Below are 21,098 nucleotides of genomic sequence, written 5' to 3'. Positions count from 1 at the left end.
GCCCGGTCGGAACCCGACTATCTCGTGCGGCCACAGGTCGTTTTCCTTCATGAAATTTTTTAGCCTTGTTTGGATTACACGTTCCACTATCTTTCCAATGCATGAGGTTAGAAAAATGAGTGAGGGTTTCCAATTTCGAAGGTTTGCCAGGGTTTGAAATTAACACAAAGTTTGCAGTTTTCAACTGCTGGGGAAGACGAGCGCTACTCCAAACTTCTTGCATGTAGTTGGTGAGTGCCGTTATGAAGGCGTCGTGTAATGTCTTACATTTTGTTCGTTATCCCATGGTTGCCGGGAGCTGATCGCGTCTTTAAGCTCAGTATTTCGGTTCTAACCTCCCCTTCTGAGATGGGCGCGTCGAGGGTCTCGTTCGGAGGGCCCGCATATTGCGTAAGAGGGAGGGATGTTGTATCGCCTACATATGTATCTACGAGTTTAACTACTAGTTCCGTGTCCGTCCCCTCGAACGCGTGTCTTGCTTCTGCGAGTGTTGTGTTCGATTGTGTTTTCGAACTGTCGGTATCAAGAAGATATCGTATCAGGCACCTCGTCTTGGAAAGGTTCATGTTGCCCTCCATTTCATCGCACCTGTTACACTAGTTCTTTTCGCAGTGCTTTTTTTTGCATAATACTTAACATTCAGCAAAACGATAGAGGAGCTTAGGTGAAAGAACACAGAGCTCAACTTTGGGAGCAATTACTACATTCTCGAAATAACGCTTAAACCGGGAGTCAAAGCAAGACGAGAAAGTATAATCAGCACAATCGAATGGGAGAATTTCAGCCAAATTAGGGAATCCTGAAACAAGAAATCATTCAAAACATCGACGATTGGGCAGAAACCCTCATTAAATCCGCTACCATTACTCTAGAAAGGGACGATACACCGCAAACAGTCGACAGGAAACTCCTACACATGTGGGAAGCAAAAGAAAAAAAAGACATGGAAAGACGTCTCCGCTGTCAGAGATGGAACCGAAACCTAAGCCGAGAAATAGCCAGGCACAATAAGAAAATCGTGTATTCATGAATCGCCTGGTGACGTTATGACCTGTTGTGACTGTACATCGCGCGTCCCTTGTCGAACACATATTGGTAAGATGGAGTCCAAAAATAGACTCTTCCCGCACCACTAATGTATCGCGGGGTAGAGAAATTTCCGAAATTGGAGATATAAATGTAAAGGTCCATTCAGGCAAAGGTTTTTGTTTGGTAGTTATGGCCCTTGGATCATTCCACCACCACAAGGCGTTTGCCGGGTTTCCGGCGTCTTAGATAGGTTCCCTACAAGAAGCTGCCTCTGAGGTTCCCCGTCCCACAAGCCCGGCACCCCTACCCCGACTCTAGTTGAAGTACTGAGAGGTGGACTTCGCAACGTTCATCCCTACTCCGAGGTACTCAGCAATCGGCCATACTTTAATCTGGCGCACACTGATGGATACTCTTCCCCGGCTTTCGCTCGACAGTGCATGTTGGAAGGTATATTCATCAGCGTTAAGTTCGCTTTAATTTCAACCATTGCATCACCAGCATTTCATTGAAGGCATCAGAGTTCACCACTGTTCTATAATTCGATTACAGGAAAGGAAAGGCGCAGTATCTCACTCTCGGAATTCCGCTATCATCTTCACCGTAGGCAAGGGGAATTATGAAGAGCGTTATGAATTCTGAAGAGAATAGCTGGCTATCACTGTGACAGGAATGCCAGATCTGCTCGAATTTATTTTCGAGAGAGTATGGAGTGGTTTATTGCCATCCAAAAGGTGGCTGTAGCACCTCCCGAATGGCCTTTGTTGTTGCGGCGGGAGTTTTAAAGCGACGAGGCCAGTTTAATACTGGCTGATCATGACATTCATTCATGTACACTGCCTTATGTGTCTTTTTTCATGTTTCGATTGGAGTTTCGTGTTATGTGCCAAAGCCAGGCAATATACAAAAAAATCCGGAGCGTGGCGCAGTTGGCAAAGCGCTCGGCTGGGGATCGAAGGAATGGAGGATCGATTTCCGGTGGACACAAGGTTTATTAATTAAATTTAGCTCTCGTTCTCAAAAGCGTGACAGCCTCTGCCTACAGCTTCCACTGAAAACGATGAGAGCTTAAACGCTTTCGCCTTAAAAGAGCGCGAGGAGGTTTCTTGTGTTGCTGGGGCGATATAGAAAAGCGCGTATTAGAACGCAAATCTTTTTGGTCCTGAAAACTACTGCGGTGCAAAGAAAACAACGCTAGACAGAAGGACGCAACATGCGTACACTACCAACTGTTCATTAAAAAAAAAAAGGGCAAATTGAAACCCTCGGCAACACAAGTGCTCGAAGCCTATCGCTCTCAACCCTGCCGGTATCAGAAACCAGCAAACGCATGACTAAACACTTATACAAAGATAACAAAAAATAAAGTAAACAAATGTTAGAATAGCTGTCAGACCAAAAACTTCAACACGAAACAAAAACAAAGCAAATTAACAAAAACAATTAGGTAACTAACAGAACAAAATAGCAGTCAGTAACTCGTAGCAACAGCGGGGTTATGTATTCAAAGCAAAAGCAACCTAAAATCCAAAACAAACAAAAACAAGGTAAAATACGAACATTCCTCAGTACCGCCTAACACAGGTCATCAGACAAAAAAATGTGTGGCGAAGCAGGTCATCACAAAAAATTCTGATTTTGAGTTTAACGCCCCAAAGCGACTCAGGCTATGAGAGACGCCGTAGTGGAGTACTGCGGAAATTTCTACCACCTGGAGTTCTTTAACGTGCACTGACATCGCAGAGCACACGAGCGCCTTACTTTTCGCCTCCAAGGAAAAGCGGCCGCCGAGGCCGGGATTCGAGCCCGCATCCTTGGGCACAGTAGTCGAGCGCCCTAGCCACTGCGCCACCCCGGCTTTTTTAGCGCGGTAGCGTTAAGGAGCTCCTGTCGCAGAAAAGCCGGTGTCGTCGGCGTCGTTGGCAGTGAGCGATAAATCCCGGCATGCACTTCATAAATAAACACAGAAGAACCCCTCCTCGCTATGTGCGGCGCTGCCCCGATACGTGGAGCGCCACTCGCCCCTGACGTTTCGCCGTGCACCCTCACGGGTTGTAAAATCAAGCGTCTTTCCTTTCTTTAGATCACTATCTTCGCTCACCCGCTTCTCCCCTTCGGGCCGCGCGGGTACCGGTGCGAGGATGCCCCAATACCCTTGCATTTAGTAGGTTTTCTCGACGAGGTGCAATAACGCTATCGCGTTCCACTCTTGAAGGCGAAGCTTAAGCGTCCTCCAAATTTTTTTTCTTTATTACTAATTTTTTTAAGCACACAGCATACACGCGTGTACTGCGCCACCCCGGTGGGGCAGTGTCTCCTAGATGTCTTTTAAGAGGAAATTGGTGAAAGCCTACTCCTCCTATCCAATGATTTGCCTCCCTCTTGCCGGCAATTGTTGCAATCGTGCTATATATAATTATAATTGGAATTACAGGAGAGGAAGGGCGAAGTATCTATTACACTTTCTCCGGCAAGTGTGAGTTCGGACGGTACACCATCGCTCCTGTCGCGTGGCGTTCCTTAGCGCGCATTCAAGTGTGGCATTGCAGATGGCAGAGACGCATCCTGTCTCGTCCAATCAGAATGCCGCAAAAGCGGGACACACTTTGTGCACGACAGCATTGGCCATCAAATGCTTTCGCCTTAAAAGCCTACTCTTCCTATCCTATAATAATTGCCTCCCATCGTTAGCTTCTTGTCGGCATTTCGTTGCAATCGTGCTACAGTTCAGTTCAGTTAAGTCGTTCAGTCGTTTCCGAATCTTCGTGACCCTATGGACCATGTCACGCCACGCTTTCCGGTCTCTATCTTCCTAACATCACATAACTTCATCTGCAGTGCCTCGAGGATGCCATCTACCCATCGCGTTCGCTGCCCACCCCTTCTCCGGCGACCCTCAACATTTCCCAACATCAAATCTTTCTCCAGCGACTCCTCTCTTCTCAGATGACCAAAGTAGCTGAGCTTTAACTTTAGAATTTGACCCTCCAATGAGCAGTCATGGTTTATGGTCGACAATATCGACTGATTTGATCTTCTGGCAGTCCAAGGAACTCTCAAGAGTCTTCGCCAGCACCACAATTCAAACGCGTCAATTCTTCGGCGGTCAGCCTTTTTCACAGTCCAACTCTCGCATCCATACATCACAACTGGAAAGACCATAGCACGACTTATACGGATCTTGGTTGGCGGACTAATATCTCTGCTCTTTACTAGGCGGTCAAGCCTAACCATTGCTCTCTTTCCCAGAAGCAGGCGTCTCCTAATTTCATGGCTGCAGTCAACTTCCGAGGTAATCTTGGAGTCCAAGAAGAGAAAATCTGTCACAGCTTCCACTTCTTGTCCATTGATATGCTCCAGGACTTGATAGGGCAAGACGCCATGATCTGCCTTTTTAATGTTCAGTTTAAGCCCAAACTTCTCACTCTCTTCTTGTACGCGCATCAGAAGTCTCTTGAGTTCCACTTCACTTTCTGCCATTAAAGTGGTATCATCCGCATATCTAAGGTTGTTGATACGTTTTCCAGCAATCTTCACTCCAGCTGAAGACTCGTCCAGACCGGCCTTTCTCATGATGCACTCTGCATATAGGTTAAATAGGCAGGGCGACAGTATGCCGCCTTGCCTCACTCCTTTCTAAATCAGAAACCAATCAGTAAGACCATGCCATACAGGTTCCTGAGGAGACAGATGAGGTGAATTGGAACTCCCATCTCTTGGAGAGATTGCCACAATCTGCTGTGATCTACGCAGTCAAACGCATTCGCATAATCAATAAAGCAGAAGTAGATGGGTTTCTGGAACTCTCTTGCTTTTTCCATGATCCAGCGAAGGTTGGCAATTTGGTCTCTAGTTCCTCTGCCCTTGCGAAACCCAGCTTGCACATCCGGAGCTCCAGATCTACATACTGCTGCAGCCTACCTTGGAGGATTTTCAACATCACCTTGCTAGCATGCGAAATAAGCGCGATCGTACGGTAGTTGGAACAATCTTTGGCACTGCCTTTCTTTGGAATGGGGATGTAAACTGACCTCCTCCAATCCTGTGGCCACTGCAGGGTTGTCCAAATCTTCTGACATAGTGTATGCAGAATGTTAACAGCGTCATGGTTGAGGTTTTGAAGCAACTCAGCTGGAATGCCATCAATTCCGCTAGCTTTGTTATAGCAAGGCTGGCTAAAGCCCATTCAACTTTACTCTTCAGGATGCCCGGCTCGAGATCAGTAATCACAACAGTCTTATGTTGGGTTTGCACATTCGGGTCCTTCTTGTACAGTTCTTCTGTGTATTCCTGCCACCTCGTCTTTATCTCTGAGGCTTCAGTGAGGTCCTTGCCTCGTTTGTCCTTTATCACGTCCAGCTTAGCACAGAAGCTTCCTTTGATATCTTTGATTGTCTTATACAGAGCTCTTGTGTTCCTTAATTGGCTGTTGTCCTCAACTGCTTGGCACTGTATGTTCAGGAAGGCATTCTTATCTCTCCTTGCTATTTTCTGAAAATCCGCATTGAGAACCTTGTATCTTTCTCTTTCCCCCATAACCTTTGCCATCCTCCTTTCCTCAGCTATTTGCAAAGCCTCTTCAGATAACCAGTTTGTTTTCTTGCATTTATTTTGCTTTGGAACTACCTCAGTAGCAACTTCTTTTATTATATCACGAACATCAGTCCGCATCTCTTCGGGCTCTCTGTCTTCTAGATCTAATTCTTGAAATCGATTCCTCATTTCCACAGCATATGCTAATGGAATTTGATCCAGATCATACCTGAAAGGCCTAGTTTTCTGCGTTTTCCTCAATCGAAGCTTAATTTTGGCAACAAGAAGCTGATGATCGGTGCCACAATCGGCCCCAGGCCTTGTTTTTACTGCTTGTATAGCGCTTCTCCATCTCTGCCGGCAAAGAATATAATCGATCTGGTTCCTGTACAGACCGTCCGGTGAAATCCATGTGTACAGGCGCCTCTAGTGCTGTTGAAAATGAGTATTCGCTATGGTCAGGTTGTTTTCTTGACAAAACTCTACTAGCCTCTAGCCAGCTTCATTTGGCTCGCCAAGACCAAACTTGCCTATAATTCCGGATATTTCTTCACTCCCGACATTAGCATTCCAGTCTCCTATGAGAAAAACGACGTCTGATGATGGGGTGCGGTCTAAAAGGCATTGTAGGTCCGCATAAAATCTCTCGTCAGCTTCTTCAGCAGTAGTGGTCGGTGCATAGATTTGGATAACTGTTATGTTGAATCCGAAGTGAAATCATCCGGTCGTTTTTGGGGTTGTACCCTAGCACTGCTTTGCCCATTCTTCTGTTTACTATGAGAGCGACCCCATTCCTTCTCTCGGATTCGGAGTTAAATTCTCCCATTCCGGTCCACTTGAGCTCGCTGATACCCAAGATATCAATGTTAAATCTGTCCATTTCTCGCTTGACGACATCCAGTTTACCTTGCGTCATAGATCTTACATTCCATGTTGCTATGTGATATATCTCCTTGCAACATCGGACTTTCCGGTCGCTTCCCGACACATCCACAACTGAGCGTCCTTTTGGCTTTAGCCCAGCCGCTTCATTCGTCCTGGAGCTACTAGGAATCGCCCTTTGTTCATCCCAAGTAACATGTGGGACGCCTTCCAACCTGGGGGCTCATCTTCCGGCGCAATATCATTAATGGTATTGTGACTGGCCATAGGGTTTTCTTGACAGGAAATACTGGAGTGCAATTATAATTATAATTGGAATTACAGGAGAGAAAGGGCGAAGTATCTATCACACTTTCTCCGGCAAGTGTGAGTTCGGAAGGTACACCATCGCTCCTGTCACGTGGCGTTCCTTGGCGCGCATTCAAAGGCTTATATCGCCGGTTACGACTTCAGAATACGCCACGCCGGCGGCACCCGTAATTAAGCAAAATGTAATGTAATAGAAGAGACATCTGGGCGAGTTGGTACGGCGACATAATGAATAAACAGACTAAGACGAAGATCAAGAAGCAAACAGGACGAGCGCTGACTCGCAACTGAAGTTTATTAAAAAAAAAAAAACAATATAAATATCCAAGCCAAGCTGCACTAAACCACACATTAAACAAAAAACCAAGTCATGATGACCCAGCACACATACCACGTTCAAGAAACCTTACCTCATTAAAGCGATTGACGGTTCACTAACACATTTTCATCTACTGATCACATGATATGCCTGGCCTCAATGATTTCCCAGTTAATCTGTGCCGGATGGGCATCCAAAATACCTGTCTGTATTAGAAAAGGATGGCAGCCCTCACATCCATTACAATGCGCAACCAGATAAGAGCCTCTACCTATCTCTAATGGTCCCTCGTGCTCTCGTAACCGAACATTAATACACCTGCCCGTTTCGACCCCATTACACTTTATCACAAGATAACGAAATCCTGTATATCACTCCTGTTTTACATGGAACATAGGAAAATTCATGCTTCACCCGACACGTGTTTCTTTACCGGACGTTTTTCTCTGCTTTGTTCATTACTACGCTATACATTTTTGACAAATTATTTGGTGCTGAGAAAACCACATTAACCTTGTGGTTTTCAAATTGTATGATAGACCATGCACATATCTTTTTGTATCTCTCAAGCATACGTATTGGCGGTTACTACAAGACGACCGCTAGCCATTGTTGTCTGGAGGTAAGCATTTCTCGAAGATTGATCTCAGCCGGACCTATCAGCATGTCCTCAAAGCAATACCTCACGTTGAATACGCAAAAAGGATTACTTGATCGACTCGCGTTTGGAATTTCCTTTTCCAAAGAATAATGGACACCATGCTGAATGGCTTGCACGTGGTCTGTTGCTACTTAGACGACATTCTGGTGACCGGTAAAAATATCGAAGAGCATTTCATCAATCTGGAAGCTGTGTTAAAATGACTTCTAGACCGCCGCTCTCGCTCTTCGCTCCGCCCGCAGTAGTTGCAACCCGCAGGTCCTGACATTTCACCCCTTATGGTTTATACAAAGACGCTGCATTCAGCGCCTAAGATTTATCTTGTACGATTTATCTAATCCGCGCGCGCGCGCCTTCGTCAGGGCGGCCGCGCGCGGTCGAATAGGAAGCTTCTGGTACACTTACCTCAACACTTTTTGCCCTAAATTTTGTACGAAAATAAATGTACCCGGCTATGCAGTGTGCATTTGAAAGCTGTAAGTAGGTGTAGGACGACCTGACGGGAGAGCATGGCAAACTGATGGGTGGAGATTTTGTCAACCGCTGCCGTTTTCGTTCAGAGCAAAAGAAAACCGGCGAAAATTCATGGCGCGTCTCAGATTCAGAGTAAGGAACAAAAATTTGCACATACAGTTAAAATTTCACTTGTCTGGTGGCTGTTCTAGCTTCATTCAAAACATATGAGTCGGTTGAAAGACCGAAGATGTATACGTAGTCTCGCGAGACGCACATGTATGACAGGCGTAGTCTGTTTAATACATAGACAAAAAAAAACAACCTTTATTCAAGAAAATGGGCATAAACAGTTATGCATAATTGAAAATATCGGCAAACACTAAAAAAACGGTCCTTTAAAGTTACACATTGTACTGCATATTCATCAATTCATGAAAATGCGACCTGCGTCTAGAAAATTCAGTCTCAAAATCTTCCTGCACGGCTTGTGCACATAAGGAGTTGGCATCTCGTTCCTGTCTGTCACTTTCTTGGGATAATTAATTGGCAAGAAGAATTCTGAGAAATTTTTCAAAAATCAAAGAAGTGGACCTTAATTATAATATGACTGCTCTCAATTGCTGCCGGGCAATTCACTGGTGAATTCTCAAGTGCTGATTGAAGTACTTCGAGAACGTTTCTTTGTAGTACGTGCACGGCAGCTTTTTCGAAAAAAAGAAACTTGTCCAGTAGGGCTCTGGTTTCGGATAATGCAGTCCAATAGAATATTGTCCTCGTAGAAGAATGTACATGAGACTGCTTCTTTCGCTAGTTTCAAGAATAGCGCAAGCGTCACGCCCGAAGTTGATTAACTAAACGGTATATCTAGCGACGTAAAGGTAAACCGGAATATGTGACAGTGGGTAATGGGATGGCAGGAGATGTCACTTCCTTCAGTGCCTCGGTTACTGATTGCGGCACAGCAGAAATGATTTTTTTTTTTTTAGCATCGACGCAAGGTGCCTTGATTTTGCTCTCAGGTGAAACGTCCGTCTTGACAATGAAGTCAAGTGCCGCTAGCTGTTACGGCCCTCGCATAAGCATAATATGTAAAATTTCATTAAAACAGCATTTATTTGCAAAATGAAATAATGTTTAAATGCAACACATTTGCTAATATATAAATGATAATAACATTGAAAACTCAACCTTACAGTCTTTACCTTGACTGTTATACTAATACTTTATATCACGCAAGCATTATGCAACTTATATTACATTTTTATGAAAGTAGTTTCATCTCCGGTGCTACATGGGTGGTTTCGCATTTAGCGCTGAAAGACGGTATTGCTGTTTAAGACGAGATGCTGTCATGTTAGCCTTGAAGAAGCGTCAATGTGATCACTGCTCATTCAGATTTTTTCTTTTTAATTCCTATTCTTGTACAGGCTTGGGAAAAATTCATACTAAAATGGACAAACGTCGCTACCATGCCGCAATGTATGTCATACGCTTGTCGAACGTTTGCTGAGCGACAGTGCTTTTTATATAAAGACTCCGTTCACGTGTGTAGTACGTTGACGACATGCCGCTGCAGCACCTACCTTCTGTGTGCTTTCATTTCGGGGCTGTACTCACCCCGAAACTCGCGAGCGACAGCGCGAAACCAGGCAAAAGCCACCCGCCGCCGCTGAAGAAGACGCGGAGCGAACAGTGAGCAGGTCGCGCGGCAGCGGAGAGCGTAACTCAAGGAGATGTTGTTGTGGCTGTAGGAAGAAGGAAAAGAAAAGGCACGGGCCTGCTACTGGCTCTGTAGCTGAGCCATCTCCGCTGCCTCGTGCAGATAAAAGAGAATATAGAGAAGAAAAGAAAGCAAGAGGGAAAGAAAGACGCGCGCCGCAACAACAGCCGTCGTCCACCACCAGCGGTGGCGTGTGCAAAGCGGTGATTGAGAAGGCCGTAAGAAAGAGCGCGCGCTCTCCCTCTAGACCGGCCGTGCTACTAGCCGCGCTCCTCCGAACAGCGTCAGCGCCGACAGAAGAAAACAAAAACACATCAAGGGCGCCGTTGCGATAGCAACCTGCTGATATCGCACGGCGCGTTTCTTGAGCCGTTCGCATGGCACGAACTCCGTCGTCGCCAGCAGCATCACCGCGTAGTACTTTTAGTGCAGAATCGAATTCTAGAATAATTTATTTCCAAGGATATTGACGTAATTTAAATCCTAACAACGAGGAAAAGGTTCAAGTCAGACATTACGTCGTGGTTATTCATTCCAAGGCGCTCGGGAGCTTTGTCACTTTGGATAGCGTAAATAGGGCATGGAAAGCGAATCCCTCGTTCGATTGGGTCAATGGGAGAAAAATATAATTTAGTAGGGCATTCTTAACAATTTAACGAAGAAAATGCAGCAATATATGCAACAAAAAAAGCTGGTCGTCCGTCAGAGCTATGACCAGCCCGTTCATGTTTTCACGCAGATTCTTGTCAGCTACGACAGCGGTGGCCAGCATACGACCGACATCGTCACACTCCCCCCTTTCTACCCGCGCGGAGACTGCGCAAGCAGGCCTCATCCGCACTTGGACTTTTGGACAAAACTACACCGGAAACCACCGCATTCAACTTCCGTCCCGCCCGACTACTTAAGCAGCCTCCTGACCCGGAATGCTTTCAGTGGGCACGTCAGCTGGTCGTCCGTCAGAGCTAAGACCAACCCGTTCATGTTGTTCACGCAGGATAGTAAAAAAATATTCCTCTGTCAAAACCTCTGACCGCTGTTTTGTCCAGCTGGCGTGCCCTCGCAGCGTTTGTGCTTTCTGCATGTACGTAAAAACGTTTGTGCTTTCTTTACTACTGCTTTGCGGAGATGTTGAAACCAATCCCAGCCCCAATACTGAACAGTTGCTGTGGAAACTTCTTGACTGTCAAAAAAACAGAAGCGATTAAATGCCATCGCGTGTAAGCTTGAGACCGTGGAAGCCATAGGAGCCAAATATTCAATCTAGCAGCACACTGCGAGAACATGGAACGAACGATACAGCCTTGAAAAGAAGCTAGTAGTAGAATTAGAGGACGAAACAACCTGATAGTTTTTGGCGTTGAACATGCGGACGAAACTCCTGACTCGCTATTTACTGTTCTAAACGAAGAACTATTTTTTAAATACCTTGGTGTTCGAGCATCTTCTGTTAAAAGACTGCATAGAACGGGACGTAATCAGGCAAACAAGCACCGGCCGATCATTCTGAAGTTGATAGACCACCGAGAAAAAACTAACGTGCTGCGTAACTGTCACAAGGGGCTAAGTATTTCAGAATAGCAGCTTGGGGCATGTTGGTTATGCATCTTGAGGTAACAGCGCGGAACACAGAGCGGGAGCACAAGGACGACACAACAGCGCTCGTTGTGTCGTCCTCTAATCTGGTGCTCCCGTGCTGTGTTCCGCGCTGTTACCTCAAAATAAGTATTTCAGTTTCAGAAGATTTTTCACCAGCGACTCGGCATATTAGGAAGAACCTTTGGGACAGCACGGCCGAAGAAAGGAAAGCAGGTATAAAAGTATGACAAAATTAAGGTTGACAAGCAAATATATCAGTGGGACAGCACTCGGATGGCAAGAGTAGCCTGCATCGTGAGAGCACGATGTAACCCTACGGTTACATCGTGCAATTTTGTAACCCTGCAATTTTGTGTCTGCAATTTTGTAACCCTACGGTTACAAAATTTACAGACACGACAGAGACTCCCGTGGCGGTGGCGTCGCAATACTTTTCGAAGAGACGTTGAAGACTGCTAGGCTGCCTGATATTGCAGGAATTGAATGTGTAGTTGTGAAACTTTTCTTAATAAATGTAATTTAATCATAGGAGGATTTTATCGGCCGCCAGACAACGACAACGTCTTCTTCGAAAGCCTCAATGAGTTCTTGTGCGCTTGTAGAAACAAGCGCTGTAGTATGCTCCTTGCGGGCGACTGATGTTCCCTCCATGAATTGGAATGATTTTCCTGAGCCCTTTTCAAGTGCTTCTGAGCCTTTCGTTGATATAGTAGTTCTACACAACCTTACACAACTTGTCAAAGAACCTACCCGTGTTCAAAACAATAAATTGTCAATTCTGGACCTTTTTCTTGGAAATGCCGCTGTTGTCCGCAAAAACGCGCAAGTTCAGGTTTTCGAAGGCATATCATACCACAATATTGTCTCCCTAACTTTGGAAGTAAACTTGTATATACAAACTGGAAAGGACTGTCCCTAATTTCTCACGTGCCAGTGATATATTGGATGCAGTAGACATTTCATGTCATCAAATGAATATACTGTTGATGACCTGTGGCGCTTCTTCAAACGTCTTGTTTTAGAATGTGTGCAAAAGTTTGTACCTGTGAAGCGAAAAGTACTGCGGAAACGCAATTCTTGGGTAACAAAAGAAAGAGTGCGATTAGAACGGAAGGTAAAAAAGGCAAGAAAAAAAAACACAAGCAACGCCCAACTATTTCCACCAGTAACAGGTTAATTACCTTACGTGTATTAGTAGCTGAAAAAATAAAAAAATAAAAAGATTACTTTCAGGAAATAACGCTAAAAAACTTTCTTATCTCTTCCCCGGGGAAGTTCTGGCAGCACTTGTAGCCGAACACGAAAGTTGCACCCAAACTCTGTATCGATGATAATTTTATCACTGAGAATGCAGATGCGCTCAACCTGCTCGGTGTTTACATATGACGACGGTATCAGCCCACACTTTCCATGCTATGGCACGATTACTCAAGAAGGTGTGTTAGCACGTTTGCTTAATTTAGACACCAAAAAATCACCTGGTGGAATATCGAACGCATTTCTTTTCCGGCACGCCGAGTGGTGCTCAAGATATTTAACTATAATATTCAAGAAATCACTGTCAAGCGCGGAACTCCCAGCCGAATGGAAGTACGCAAAGGTCGTTCCCATACCGAAAACAGAAAATGCGTCCCTCCTAACGTCATACAGGCCAATTTCTATACTTTGCACATGCGCTCAAACACATATCTGCCTTTTTGAGTGACAACGCGTTGATTGATGTCAGACAACATGGGTTTAGAAAAGAGTTTTCCACCGTAATTCAGCTCATAGAAACAATTCATGATTTAGCAGCTGCTTTAGATAAGCAAAGCCAAGTTGATGTAATATTCCTTGATTTCGAAAAAGCATTCGACCGTGTCTCACTCCAAATTATTGCTTAAACTAAGGTCTATTCAAAAGAATACCACCTTAATTACTGGATTCATGCCTACCTGTCTTTGCGGAAACAGTGTGTTCAAGTCAATGATGCAGCTTCTACCTCTGCAGGCGTAAACTCAGGCATCCCACAAGGCTCAGTATTAGGTCCGCTCTTTCTGATATTCATCAATGATATCGTCAGTGACGATTGCATCCTGTATCGTGAAATACGCAATTCAAACGACCAGGCAATTTTAAACACCTCTCTATCTAAAATACAAACTTGGTGCTCGAAATGGCAGATGACCATTAACCTTAAAAAGACCGTTGCAGTGACGATAACACGCAAAAAGAACCCCTTAACATTTGATTATAACATTATCTGTCGTTTCCAGCTATAAGTACTTGGGAGTAATAATTACATCAGACCTTAGGTGGAATGAACACATAACACACATTTGCAATAAGGCAATGAAGAAACTTGGCTATTTAAGGAGTACGTTAGGAAACACTTCACCTGACATTAAAATTCTGGCCTACAAAGCATTTATCCGACCCATTCTAGAGTACGCCGCGATTGTCTGGGATCCACATACACAAACTAATACCACCAAACTTGAGAAAGTGGAAAGAAAATTAGATAGGTTCATTTTTAACTTACAGCTGGCACACATCCCCATCACTCCTTACAGAAGCTGCAGAACTCAAAAGTCTTGCATCCCGACGTTACCGGGATAGGATGAAATTTTTCTATTTACTCTATAATAATCAGTTGGGAATAGGTAAAAGTTTATATATTCTACCAGCTAACCGCCGCTCCACGCGCTCATATCATACCTAAATGTTATGATTATTCGTGCAGGACTAACGCATTCAATTTTTTTTTTTTCCGCGTACTATTTGTGAAGGGAATGCGTTACCCGCCGAGACTGTTGATTCCCCAACTATTTCTTTATTCCTCTGCGCACTTGCGCCCAATCCATAGCAACATGTGCCTCTCCTCGTCAAATGACCTCTTCATGTAAATATTCTGTGTTTTTGTTATGATTTATTCTTCAGTGTCTAGTATCTTGTTTGCTGTTCTTGCTTTTGTTCACCTGAACTGCCCACTCCTGCCAAATGCCTGATAACAAGGCTGGCAGTACCTGTAAAATAAATAAATAAATAAATAACAAATAACTAACGTGCCAACGACTGAGTGGACGAATGGGATAAGCAAGCGAACAAAAGTACAGTCATGAGCAGCCTTGTCTAGAGCGCGCCGACAGTGTTCCGCGGAGCAAGTCAGCGCCATCTACTGTTAGGCTCTGAGTTCGAGTTATGTGTCCCATGCGCGGCCAAAATAAAGCAGTGCCTGCTCGTGGGTTCCCGGCCTCATTTCCATCCAGTGCTTGCGCTTCATGCCGCGCTTAATGATATGTAACAGCGGTCTGTAAACCAACGTGTTTCGCGCGAATCACGAAGCGGCTAGGCAAGTGGAATGTGATATCGGGTTATCGCTAGGTTCAAAAGCAATTGCAAGTGATAGCGGATAATCGCGCGCTTCAAACACCATAGCAAATACTGCGAAAATTGGGCCTAGTTGGCTGTTAGGTGTTTGTTTTCGTCCTGTCCGTATACGGTTACGACCACGCACGTTTCAGGCGTCTCGTTTGATGGCGTTTTTGGGCCGAGTTATAAGCTATAAGGGACACAGCATTTTGCATCGCTATAGATATAGGAACTTGATTTCCTCCACGATGAGTGGTGCGTATGCAGGAACGCGCATTATTCCGCTATCAGTCGCGCTTGCTTGCCTGGCCGTCTCGTTGCACTCGAGAAACACGGCGTCATCGCGACGCTCTGGGGACCGCCACAAATTATGGTGCCTCGATGCGGAGAGCGGGCGCGCATCGAGGCACCCTATCACAAATGCAGTCAATACGACCCTAGCGGCAAGAAAAGTGTTCGCAAGGCAGGGGTTGGATGTTGAAGTGATGAGCAGGCATCCTTCCGATTTGCCGCGCATGAGCACGGGACGCATAGCTCGAACCCAGAGCCTAACGTTAGATGTCGCTGACTTGCTCCACGGCGCGCTCTAGACAAGGCTGCTCACGACTGTACGGGCGATTCACGTGTACGAAAACCGCAACGAATCCTGCCGTGATTTAAGTCTTTTTTGTCGCAAACTTGATCGATATTTGCACGAACCTCGCCTGCACAAGCCACTGCACGATCACCGAAACGCGTACCCTTTTGCTCCCATTTAGTGTCCGGGCTGCAGGCAATGACGAAGCGAGTTGGCCCGCTGCCAAGTTCACCGAGCGGGCTGCGCCGACGGCGATAAAGGTAATGCCCTAAAATAGGTTCCAATGAACTAGTCCCTGTGCATGGACCGTACGCGCACACCACTTCATTTTTTATCGTTGTAACCACGAAAAGTATCAGTGCGCTATTGCAATACGGTGACATGTGCACAATCATATTTTCTAACACCTTGTAATTAATTGAACGGTGACATGTGCACAATCATATTTTGTAACACCTTATAATTAATTGAATTTCTTGGCCGCATTTTAACGAGCATCAGTAATCCCATCCAGCTGAAAACGTTCCTTACCCCACTGGGTAAGGAACGGTTCCGGGGCCGCATTTTTAACGAGCAAGGAGCGGTTCCGGGCAAAGTCCTGTTCTTTGCTGTGTCGTACTTCGCATTACCACTCTGCGGCCGTGAGAACGGAACTGGTAGACACATGTAAGGAGGAAAAAAATGCAGGCACAGCCCGCGCCGAATTTCTATAAATCAGCCTTGATCAGTAGGCTGTTCAGAAATTTAAACACACCACAAGGAATGCATAATAGTAACCAAATGCTATGCTTATACTCATGATCGTCGACAAAATTGCCCTCTGCCCGTATGGCAAAGGTATAACAGGGAATCCAATGTTAGCGATAATAGCAGTAGATGTCGCCAAAATGCAGGCAACGAACAGGCAGCAGCGCTTTTTAGACAACAACGAGAATGCTTTAGCCATCACAAGGAATTTGGCATGTAAAAATGGTGCTTACGAAGCGGCAAAAGCCTATATATTGTGCAAATACAGCGAAGTAAACATCATTCACAAAACGATCCCAAATGCGCAACACACAGTTCTTAAAATAAAAGTTTGTGTTAAGAGACATCTGAGCCACCGAAACATTCTTTGTCTTAAAGCTGTCTTAGAAAATTACACAATCGAAGGGATGCACATGTTGTTCAGAAAAACGCAACCCAAAAACATACAGTAACTGCCCACTAACAATGCATCACGGCTCCTATGTGTTACACGTGGAAATTACGTTCACGTTGTGCAAAAAGCGACTTGCTAAAAGCATTATTAGCTCAGAAACTAAATTATTTCTGCAGACAAATGGAAATAAGTTACCAGCTGAACGAGGTGACGCACTGAAAAGCACGGCGTACCCGGCACAGCATCAACGTTTATATGGAAAGAGCAAGCATTGATGCAAGCCGGTGTACGTATGAGACGGAGTGGAAGCGAACATCGCTATGCCGCCTCGCGGGTGGTCGGCCCCGAAAAGGCTCTTTTCTATGCCACGCGGACCAAAGCGCAGACAGTGCGAAATGAAGAAAGTGGCCGACGTCGCAATGCCAAGGTTTCTCGAGTGCTATTTTGACGTTGCAGTGACGCAGCCTAATCGGTGCAGCCCTCGAGTGATTTGCGTCAAACTGCCGCGCATGATCACGAAAGGAAGACGCTGTTTTGCACGCGGCATCGCTTCGAGCCAAACGTTTCTGCCGCACATTTGTCTCTTGCTTTCCGACGCCACAGTTCCTAGATTCTAACGAAAACGAATAACGATAAAAGCGGATGATATATAACGCACAAGCTGGTTGTAATTTCGCCCCGTCACCGCTGTTCGCTCCTGGCCGTTTAGCAACAACGGATAAAGCAATTCCTCAAATTTCTTCCCAACCGCAGTTTCCGCCGGTTACTGCGTATGCATAAATACTCGCTGCGAGAGGCCGCTAATGGAAGCTTGCGAGGTGCGTTCAGTCAATCCAATGAAATTGCTAATAAGATCTGAAAACGTCACTTTTTCTCTGCGCAAAGCATGGACGGGGCCATGACGTAAATCCTTATGGTTCGCCATTCATTGCAAATGGCAATTCGATCCCTGCATTTTATACAATGTCCACAGCTGAATTGTTATGGAGAATACCGCAACCACACCAAGGACAAAGAAATTTCAGAGGAAGTTGACGAGATGAGCTGGCAACGTCAGCCTTGTCCAGAGCGCTTGAACTGTGGTCGACGGAGCATAATACAGGAAATTTTATAGTAGGCAGCTGTTTTCACAGGTAATTTTTGCAATGAAGCTCTGCCACTAGGCAGATCTTAAGCTGTCCCCAAAGCTATAAAGAAAAGTCTACCAAAACTAAGCAGCTGCAGAAATACCGCAGATATTCAAGCCTGCTCCCCTGCAAACTTCCACATAAACCTCTCCATTTTGAAAGCAGCTTCCAACATTTCTGTACCTCCCATGACTTCGATGCGAAAAAAATTTCGCTAAACTGGCTGTGTCTGTTTCACTTTGCGACAGATACTTTTGCGCCCACTAGGAGAATATTTCCCGTAATTATGAACAGGCTTAACAAAGCTACGTCGAGAAATATAAGTGCGCCAAAAAGTACACACCGTTAATAATCAACCCAAAGCCGTTCGGGGAATTATGTATAGCAATTTAGTGCAGCTGTGATAAAGTTTCTTGTTTCAACGAAATGGGCGACCATTGAAACGTTGCAGCAGGATTTGTTTTGGCGTAAAGGGAACTTGTCGGTCGGAAAGCGCATGCGATACTAGCGTGCTCGTATTTCTCGAAAACGTGGCATCATTCTGCACATTTTGGGAAAAGTCTGAAATTATCAAGCGCCGACCCCTGTGACAGTTCAGTACAGCTCTCCGCTCGTCACCGTGTTGCGGGCAGCCACGCGGTGTGAGCTTAGGTCGCCAGATCGTGAATAGATAGGGCTACCCACGAGACCACTCTTCATTCGTGGTTTTACGCGAGGTTACTATTATAAAAGGACAGGGTAAAAGCTACGTCCAGCAGGTGGCTTTAACCGAACTTGACGCACCAAACAGAGAACGTGCCACTCTCAGCTAGTTTCACGGGTTGAGGAAGCATTCCACGCGTGAGTGCGACGCAATTCGCATGATTACTTAATTGCAACACGAAGCTTTAACAGGACAGCGAGTCAATGATCAAAATTAATGTGGAGACGACAGCACCGCAGTAATTTCTGCGGCCAAAAGTTAGTAACGCTTGCGTTTATGGCCTGAACCTAAATGCGCGTGGCAAAAAATAATCGCGCTCACTGAAGAGTGACAACACGAGCTTGAAGTACTCACCGTGTTCAGGCAGCGCGACAGACAAAAGCGCGCTCCGCCGATGGCGCGAAAAGAGGAGCACACGTGAGAGCAGCCCCTCGCAACTGCTGACGCATTGGCGCAACGGAGGGAGGAGGCACGAGACAGGCGTCTAGCGGGGCTAAAGGCGCGAACATAATCCGACGCAACGCACGCACGCGCGTGCGCTCGCACCAGCACCGGTGATAGAGGTAGAGTCCCTAGAAGTATTTGCTAGTCAGCCGTCCGAGCGGGGTTCCCTATGGAACCGGTTGGCCGCTTCCCGGATGAAAGCGCAGGGGGCGCTGTACGCATTCGGAGCGTGGTCGCGTTGTGTACGTGGTGCTGTGGTGGTTGTGCCGTACTGCGAATCTGCGCCGCGCTGATCCGCTGGTGCTGTGACAAGGCTCGTGCACCACGTGCACTTTTTTTCGCTCGCGAGCCGGAATGCGCGCAAATTAGCTAGCATGTGTGCAAGTGTGCCTTTTTTATGGATATGTGATCGCGTCATGTCCAGAAAACGGGGTAAGCGTGATAGCACTTGTTTCTTGCCCGGGTGCAAGACCGGGTAGCGCTCGTGCAAGGTGAAATGTTCTCTCATCAGGACACCGAAAGACGCAGGGAAGAGGCAAGAGTGGGAGCGCAACATCAATCGTGGCTGCAAAGGCAATAACATTGTTTATTGTCTCAGCTAGGGCATAAAGGAATATGCAAAACGAAAATTAAAAGGCGTAATAAATGAAAAAAAATAGACTGGTTGTGTTCTAATAAAATTCAAGAGAGAACGATGATAAGGCCCTTGCGTGCAAGCAATGTACGAAGATGGGTTGCTCGGTGAAAGGCCCACTGCCGTCAGGTGCCGATATTGTTGGCTTTAGTGGGGGGCAAACCCACAAGTGGTGAATATCTTCCTCATTATTTTGTGAGTTGCAGACAGGAAATCCTGGACGTTGATATAAATATCGGTATATATAAAAATCGGATGATCCGGATCGGGGTTGCCCTCACATTACTGTAACACGAATAAGCTAGTGTCGACGTTTGTGAGCGACACTTCAAACCCTGCTTTATTGAGCGAAGTTTTAAGACAGGTAAAAGTAATTGAGATTCCACGGGATGTTACGCAACTCACGAAGGATGCCATCTCAACGCTGTTTCCTGACACTCCAAAAAAATTGTTGAAACCCCTGCCTCTCAAGAGAAAGGAGCGCTTGTACGAGCAAAAACAGTCAGCAGGGAGACCTGCAGAGAAAGAAAAAAGTGCACTGTTCCTGAAGCATCAGTGGAGCCAGTTGAAGAATACAGCGGTAGTGGATCGTGTGACGTGAGCCTGCTCCAGGAATGCAGAAAGCTGCATGCCACCGCCACTGGGGACAAATGTCGATCTTTCTGATGTTGAACAATGAACATTCGCATAGTGCCACTCAAGCGAGGACGAATCTCCGGAGGCAATTGCCATCGGCGAGTTCTGTTCCATCGCAGTGGTGAAGCTGCCATGAATGCTGCTGTGTGCATTCGAGGAAACAAAGTCAAGGAGATAGCTGTAAAGTCGACAGAAGAGGTAATTAATCTTATTCAGGACATTGCGAAACTCAGCTTGTGTCCTGGCAGCGGATTGAAGCCTATTACCAAGACCTTTCCCACCTACAATGGGCGTTGCTTAATTTGCGACGAACTGTACCATTATTTCTGATGCAACATGCATATAGCCTGCAAATACTTGCGAAAGTTAACTCAGAACACCCTGTCAAGAAGAAGAAAAAATTAAGAAACAGACTTCTATATCTCGAGCAGTTTGTCGTACGAAGGACAAGGTGGCAAAGCTGGTAAAAGCTCTCGGTGAAATGAAAAATGAAGATGAACACCTTCAAGGACAGAGCTTGAAAGAAGTGTTAGTGCCCTTCCTCTCAACTAACAGCTGGCTGTTAAAATATGTTTTAGAGGTTGCGAAACGGAAGTCAACAAAAGTGATGGCATATTCTGATGAGTGGCTACTAGGCTTCCTAAGTACCAAAGAATGCCTATCAGCAGTTTGCCTGAAGCGCGGTGCGATTTGAAGGGCTCGGGTTCCCATCTTGCGTGCTTTAATTGTGCATGCATCCAAAAGTGTCTAGTTCTACATACGTGTTATAGCTTAGCTAAACGTCCGAAGAAGTTCAGATGAAACTATAGCGTGAATGGAAACGCCGGCGACAGCGCTCTGTTGCTCGCACACATGGTCCTTGGAGCCTAGAATGTGCGTCCTCCATGCAAGAGCAATTGTTTGCACAAAATCCTCAGAAGTCTTCATTACAATACGGCACGGCGGTAGCTTCAGCAGGATAATAGGGTATAAAAAGC

At 45.8% G+C, this 21,098-nt stretch overlaps 1 protein-coding gene across 1 annotated transcript in view; it reads right to left on the bottom strand.

Annotated features, from left to right (window-relative positions):
* The window catches only part of LOC146210163 (WD repeat and HMG-box DNA-binding protein 1-like), a 279,351-nt gene extending 260,491 nt beyond the window's left edge, over nucleotides 1-18,860 (bottom strand). The window contains exon 1 of the mRNA XM_084608267.1: nucleotides 18,762-18,860. The gene's annotated coding sequence lies outside the window, so the exon portion shown is untranslated. The remainder of the gene's footprint in view (nucleotides 1-18,761) is intronic.
* Between the last annotated feature and the right edge of the window lie 2,238 nt (nucleotides 18,861-21,098).

The sequence above is a fragment of the Amblyomma maculatum genome, chromosome 1 (genome assembly GCF_055883805.1).
Source record: "Amblyomma maculatum isolate TAMU_Amacu chromosome 1, ASM5588380v1, whole genome shotgun sequence".
In the NCBI taxonomy this organism is placed as follows: Eukaryota; Metazoa; Arthropoda; class Arachnida; order Ixodida; family Ixodidae; genus Amblyomma; species Amblyomma maculatum.
The sequence above is the reverse complement of the archived record's forward strand: the minus strand, read 5'-3'. Positions and strand labels throughout refer to the sequence as shown.